Genomic DNA, 8109 nt, shown 5'->3' with positions numbered 1-8109 from the left:
GAGGATACCACAAATAAATAACATCAGGTGATTTGACCTTATTGTAAAAAATCCAATAAATTGTCCCACTTTATGTTGCTAACTTTGGTGTAAGATGAAGCTACAATTACCGGAATAAGGAGTTAAAACACTGCTCTTCGGCATATTCAAACAAACTACTGCGCATAAAAACCAATGAACATGAAAACAAGTGTCAAACACATCATCTACTTTTATAATCCTCCAGCTTGGTATCATAATCAAAAATTCAACACCAAATGAAAAATGACGCTTAACATATCATATTATCAAACAAATGGAATATGTGTCCCTATGACAGAATGAAGAACATTTTACGTTTTAGTCATAATTTTTTTTTAAATTTTAATAGATGAGACCTCATATGTCTATCACATGTCACCTACATATATCAAATTAACTATCTTCACTGTTAAGAACAAGAAATATATTTTCATCCTATAAATCAGCACTGTTTAATAGTCAAAAATTGATAGATTATTCATCATTAATTAAAAAAAATAGTGAAAATTTTAATGATATGCAAAATGAGGTTTCATTTCGTGGTAAATAACCGATCTCAACACACCTAGGTATACGTCAGCCGTTTTTATACATTTAGGAAATGACCTGAAAGATTATAATTTAAAAAGATTGTTTGTTTATTTTCAATTGACATTTGTTGGACTAGATATAAGTTTGAACTTAAGTAAGTTAAAGTTTCTATTAGCTCTAGTGTTATAGCTTAACATTTTTATTTCAAAGAACTTGCATAGTATTACTATTATAATAGATAGATTTGCATACAAACAATATGCTTATATGATTGTTTTGATTAATTTTTTTTGCACCATATTTTAATTATTTGTATGTTATTTATGTGGTAAATTGGGTTTTGCTTCTATGCACATGTATGTAAATATATTCATCATACCTCATTGAGTTTGGTTAGAAGTAAAATCCTCGGAATAAAACAACATATATCAACGTGTTGTACTTGATTTCATGAATATCTCGGTTGTGAGCTAGTAAGCTTTCGTTAAGTCGAAGCTGACGAATAAAGTCATCAAACGTATTTGCAATAAATCATAGATATATATATATATATATATATATATATATAATGCGCGTGTGGTCTCTAATTACTCCTAGGAAAACATATTGTTTACATCTTTGATTAAGTATATGTTTTGGATTTAAATTAATATAAACATTTATGATTAAATAATTTGAACATGTATGTCCTATGTTAATATGCATGTTGTATTTAACCACCACATCACTTGTTGGATAGAATGTCAAGTAACTATGACTGGTCTATACTAAGTTGACTGTCAGGAAGTCCGGAATTTCGTCAAACTTGTCTTTATTCGACTCATTCTGTTACAAAACGTGCAATTTCGAATGTTTATGATCCCAAAGTTACAGTGTATTATGCCGAGATAAGATTAAAAATTGAAATATCCAGTTATTGATCTGATTGGAGAGAGCTACTTTGTAAGAAATTACATATATAAGGAATAATATTATTATAATAGTAGTGATAATTCTTTAATGTTGATAAATATCAAGGACTGGAAACTTGGAATCGCAAGGATATAATCAAGGTAACAGTCAATTTTATAATTTGTACTACATGCAGCATGTACCGTCATACTTTGTTTTGTAATCGCTAAGTGTATCCAGTAAGTTAAACAACAAGACGTTTTAAATTCATAGCAAGAAATGTGATGTGTCTGCATTTCAGTTGACAAAATCATTATATAGTTAGGTCAAAAGATCAAACTTAAAATAGATATGTACACACACTCATACAGAGAGTAAACGTTTTGCATTTTTTATTTGTTTCATCCCGCTCTAATGTCTATTTGGGATTTTTTTCAGCTAAGAGACAGAAATGTTACATCCATGTCTTGCCATCTTTGTGATACTTGTGAGCTTTGATATCCGAAATGAGTGCGTTACGTTTGGAAAATTAAGTGGTAAGTAAATCTAAATTCATTTGTTATAGTGTAACTAATAATTGATTAGGGTTTACTGACAAGGAAATTAATCATCTCCTTGTAAATTTTTTTATGTGTTTTATTTTGTAAACTGATTCTGCCATATATGCATTACCATATTAAATTTGCTATAATTATTTCTACTGTGGGTTTTTTTTTTATAGATAAAGGTCATTTGATCTCATTGTATGCAAAATTTCGTGCAAAAAAAAATGTAAAAATTTGTGCTTCGCCAAGCTTACAGAATTTCGGCATAACTAGAAATATATTTCTCCAAAGGTTAGGTTTTCATTGATTTTCAATTTTTTGTAACCCAGATTTTTTTTTTTTTTTTTTTTTTCTCTATCGATTTATGAATTTCGAATAGCGGTATACTACTGTTACCTTTATTATCATGCATTCGGATACAAATTAATTAATAAATATGCATTTCCTTAAAAGAACTAATTACTTTACACGAATTTATTTATTTTAAGAGAGGGGACTTTATCAGTTAAAGTATACTACAAAAAGGTAGTTAACAATTTTCTTGTGGAAAAAAGGGGGGTTGAGGGGGTTCATTGTGTGGTTTTATAAGTGTTCATTGTTTTGTTTTGTTTGGTTTTTTTTTTTGCATCTTTTTTCGATTTAACGTTTTGGTTTTTAGTTTTAGGTTTGTTTTTTTTTTTTTGTATTGTTTTTGTCTATGTTTTTGTTTACTTTGTGGTAAATGATTTTGAAAACCCAGTCCAGTCATATAAATGTATAGCGTAGGTAAATTTCTAAACAGTTAACACACGTATACATGTTATGTTATACAAAAATTATAGGAGCTGTAGCATTATCGCCAATGAGACAACCAACTATCCACCAAAGTTTAAAAGTGGATGTAAGCAATTATAGCCAACCGTACGTCTTCAATGATAGGGAAAACCTATACCGTATAGTCGACTGTAAAAGGCCCCTGCATGAAATATATGAAAGCAATCAATTGAGAATTGGGAAACCTAACGGCTTGTTTATACGATATATACCTATTCGATTGTTTGTTTAATTGGACCGATTTTTCATAGTTAACAATGAAGTGCATTTATTTTGTAAAGTATTGTAAGGATAGAGGGACAGTATACTTTTTTTAAATGGAAACAGTCAGTTCGGTAAATATGCACACACTTTAAATCTTCAATATTCTTTCAGGACCGGGTCAGTACTTAAGTTTCAAATACGTGCGCAGAATCAATGACGAAGTTCATAAAGGATTATCTCATTCAAGGTTACAAAAATCTACTCCACGAAATTTACAAAACTCTAATCCACGAAATTTTCAAATCTCTACAACTCCCACTACTCCACGAAATTTACAAAGTTCTACTACAATGAATCCACGAAGAAACTTTCCAGCTCGAAATAATGGAAATACAAGAAATCATGGACATGCTCGAAATTATGGAAATGCACGAAATCATGGCAATGCACAAAATCAGGGAAATGCACGAAATCATGGAAATGTACGAATTCATGGAAATGCTCGAAATCGTGGAAATGCTCGAAATCATGGAAATACTCGAAATCATGGAAATGCACGAAAAATGTTTGTGTTTCCAGCGAATCCGACATACACAAAAGAAGTTAAATCATATTACAAAGACCTGATTTACCCGCAGCAAACACATCAGTCAAAACTGCTTGGTATTTTTATACGTCAGAAGAGTGCGTCATCGCTTAATAAACAAAATGGAAGTTCATCTACAGCAGAATTGTTCGGAAGAAGATTTTCGTCTCCTATGTTATTTGTAGGAAAAGACCCCTTTACGGCTATATCAAATGGAGTACCTATTTCAAATCTTCCAGTAGACGAATCTCCTCAAAAGACGAATGAATCTGCTCCGACTAGGGAAGAAATTGAACAAATACTAGAATCGTTTGGGCAGTTAGATTTATTACATCAATTTCCAAAGGTTACAAAACATATGTTTAACATCACAACCAAAGGCCAGTTAGATATGATTGGTAGTCTTGCAAGTCATAATAACTTGAAAATTTTAATTGAGCAACCTGCCAGTTTTGTCATCGTTCTAAGAGCTGAAGGTACACCAAGTCAAATATTGACACTGGAGACCTTAATGACAACCAGTTGGATTTCGGAGGTTGCTGAATCACCGGAAGTAATGGAACAAGCACTCAACGCAAGTAAAAATCCTGTAATTGCGGAATTTATACAGAAACTATCCACAACAGATTTATTGGAAGAATTCGTTGATTATCCTGTTGCTTTCAAAATGATTACAGATACAGTGCTGACTGAATTTCAAAAAGACGCTATTGTCACTTTGGGATTAGGTGATATGCTTCAAGATCTTATTGAATCACCACCAATATTTAATCAAGTTTTAGAGTACGTTACAAATGGAAATCGGATACAACTTATCGTTGCTCTATCACATTCGGGCGATATTAATCATTTAATAGCTAGTCCGCACTTAATGACTCTCATTCTAACTAATGCTGTACTGCAACCACAAATAGACGTTCTCGTAACATTATCGAGAGTAGACTTAATACAGGACCTTCTTCTTGTACCTAAAGTTTTAGAGCAAATTTTACAATACAGTAACACTACTGCAAATGGGAAATTTATTGAAACTTTAGCTCAAACTGGGCAACTAGACCGAGTGTTAACTGACCCAACGCTTTTGTCAGTTGTACTGAAACCATAACAAGCGTTTTCAGTGGAAAAGAAAAATTAAACTATTACTTTTCATTACCTATGTTAAGAGGTGTGATTTCGATATACATTACAAGGGTTTCACAGTATTACAGTCAAATAAACACACCATTTTGCCGGCGTATTCTATTTATTAATACACAATTTTGTCTGTGTTTTTTTCATTATTATATTTGACTGATTATATTTGACTGATTACAATTCGCCTTTTCAGAATCAAATAAAAGGACTATTGGTAATCTTATTGTCATTGGTTGAATTTCCAATGTTTAGATTATTATTAACCAATTACAACATTTTGGTGTACACTGTTGAAAATATTACCCAGAATGCATTAGATTCTGAAACTGCAAATTGCTTTCTACAGTTTTTTCTTTCTTTTTTCATATTGGGTTCTTTAATTTACACAAAAAATTGTTTGAACAAGAAATTGTTTTTACGATTGTTGAACAAACTCAGTACATAGAAGTAGAAAGCCAGTTGAAGTAAATAAACAAATAAACACACAAAACATAAAAATCTTTTTTTTTTTTTTTTAATATTTAAACAGCGAAATATAGAAATATAATTTCACTATAATAATAGTTAAATAAAAACTTTGGTTTGTTTTTTTATTGTGTTTTTGTTTTTGTTTCATTTTGTTTCTTGTGTCGTTTTTCAAATTATTTTGTTTTTAGTTTTACTTTTGATCTTCTTGTTTTTCTTTTTTTTTTAAATAAACAAATTCCCATTCATATAGAACTATTTTATCTACATTTCTTAATAATCAACAATTATATACCTTTTTGTATACTGACTTAATTTAAAATGTTAACATTCTTGATTCCTTTTAAACTGGACCGATATTTTATTTTCGATATGGCGTACAGTTCTTTTGTAAACTTGTGTATGGCATGATATAAATTATCATGTTTTACAATAGGAAAGGATAGTTTCTTCAAAATTCTCACAATTTAAATCTTCAATATTCTTTCAGGAGAGGGTCAGTTCTTAAGTTTCAAATATGTTCGCAGCATCAATGAAGAGGTTCCTAAAGGATTATCTCATTCAGAGTTACAATATGCTACTCCACGAAATTTACAAAACTTTCATCCGCGAAATTTACCAAGTTCTACTACACAGAATTTACAAAACTTTCATCCAAGAAATTTACAAAGTTCTACTACACGGAATTTACAAAACTTTCATCCACGAAATTTACAACGTTCTACTACACGGAATTTACAAATCTTTCATCCACGAAATTTACAAAGTTCTTCTACTCGGAATTTACAAAACTTTCCTGCACGAAATTTACAAAGTTCTTCTACACGGAATTTACAAAAATTTCATGCACGAAATTCACAAAGTTTGATTACACGGAATTTACGAAACTTTCATCCACGAAATATACAAAGTTCTACTTCACGGAATTTACAAAACTTCCATCCACGAAATTTACAAAGTTCTACTTCACGGAATTTACAAAACTTTCATCCACGAAATATACCAAGTTCTACTTCACGGAATTTACAAAACATTCCTGCACGAAAAACGGTTGTGATTCCAGCACCTCTGACATTGACAAAAGAAGTTATATCGCATTACAATGACATGATACATTTAAGGCAAACGAGTCTGTCAAAACTGCGTGGTATTTTTATACGTCGGAAGAGTACGTCATCGCGTTGTAATCATGGACATTCATCTACAGCAGAATTATTCGGAAGAAGCTTTTCATCTCCTTTATTTATTGGAAATGGCGATTGTTATTCAAAATAAGTACATAGCAGTGTGAATCAAGCACTGGCTACGAATTAGACACAACATGTAAATATGATTTTTTTTTATACTAACCATTTGAAAAACGCGGAATATGGACATAATATTTCGCTATTGATATAAGTCCTTTGTTTCAATTTTGTCGAATAAGGCTTTTAAAAAAATGCTTGTGTATTTTTTTCTGGCATGTCAATAATAAAACCTTACTTAAATCCGTATTCATCCAACTTTTGATATGAGCTTCAGTTGAGATAGCTTTGCTGTTGTTCAGCATGTGGTTCGTTTAGAATGAAATTCAAAACAGTGTAGCTGTGGCCATTGATTGACACATTAAATTCATCCATTGACTGGGACAATTTACGTGAACGTTTGTCTGTAACGACCACTGTTCACGACGTACCTACGATAGACATTTAAACTGTGGGGTCACCAAAGGTTTCTTAACGCCTTTAATTATAAAATAATTCGAAAAATTAATCAGGAATAACCTTAATGTTTTGATTTATATATAATATTTAAATTAAAACATCTAGTTATTTCTGATTAATTTTTCGAATTACTTTATTTATGTGTTGAGAACCTTTGGTGACCCCATAGTTTCAGTGTCTTTAAAAAGTTCATAGTGAGCAGTGGTCGTTACATACAAACGTTCACCTAAATTTTCCCAGTCAATGAATGAATTTAATGTGTCAATCAATGGCCACAGCTACACTGTTTTGAATTTCATTCTATTTAAAGAAAAGACAATACTGAAAAAACAAGAAAAACATCAGGATAACCGTTTTGTTTACTGATCAGGCCGAATGAAAAATATTCTCATTCAAAATGCAAGCAAAGCTTATTAAATTTTGCACATTTATTAAAAATCATGACCAAACTGAGTGTACTCCTGGATTAATATAGTATGAATCCATCCTTATTTCTGTTGATAAAATGTCTTGCACTTATTGTATTTTATTACTTATTGTATATAGTGTGCATATGTATTTCTTTATACCTTGTCAAAATGCATAAGACATATAGAATAATAGGTAGTTGTTTTTTTGATACTGAATTACCGATAAAAATATATACACAGATAAAACGATGATATACATATATTTTAATCTATAACATGAAGTCAAACAGACCTAGAAAAAATCATTATGCCATTACATGTACTTTTTGTCTACTTGTATTTGTATCTATTTTTATATTGAGATATACGTCCGACACCAGTCTTCGGTCATCTCGATTGATAATTAGATAGTGTCTAGTCTAAAAATAAACACACAAAATGCTTACACATTATCATTATAACTAGTCCATACATTGTTATTTGTTTCTTTTGGACTTTTTGTAATCTGAATATGCATTTTAGTATAATATAAATCAAATATGAAAATTTGGATCAAAACGGTGAACATGTATTTGACAGCTTATTCCCCATTAAAAGATCATTTTCGCACGAGTTTAGTGGTGTACAACTGAAACGTGTTCATTATAAGAATGCATGTGCTGTTCTAATATACGCTTCTATTTTTGTTCATAAAAATTATAGCATTGACATAATTGAATTCATTGTGTTACAATAACATTTGTTATTTAATGTATTTCATATTTTTATGTATATGTATCTACATAACATGCAATTGTAATTTTTTG

The 8109-nt window shown here is 30.5% G+C and overlaps 1 long non-coding RNA gene across 1 annotated transcript; it reads left to right on the top strand.

Moving 5' to 3' along the window:
• Positions 1-1319: 1319 nt before the first annotated feature.
• LOC143064954 (uncharacterized) lies at positions 1320-4859 on the top strand. The gene is made up of 3 exons (XR_012975357.1): positions 1320-1604; positions 1882-1979; positions 3177-4859. It is a non-coding gene; the product is annotated as an uncharacterized LOC143064954 (long non-coding RNA).
• The last annotated feature ends 3250 nt before the right edge of the window (positions 4860-8109 follow it).

This window comes from Mytilus galloprovincialis, chromosome 2 (assembly GCF_965363235.1).
Source record: "Mytilus galloprovincialis chromosome 2, xbMytGall1.hap1.1, whole genome shotgun sequence".
Taxonomy (NCBI): Eukaryota; Metazoa; Mollusca; class Bivalvia; order Mytilida; family Mytilidae; genus Mytilus; species Mytilus galloprovincialis.
Note: the sequence above shows the minus strand (reverse complement) of the source record. Positions and strands in the feature narration are given on the sequence as shown.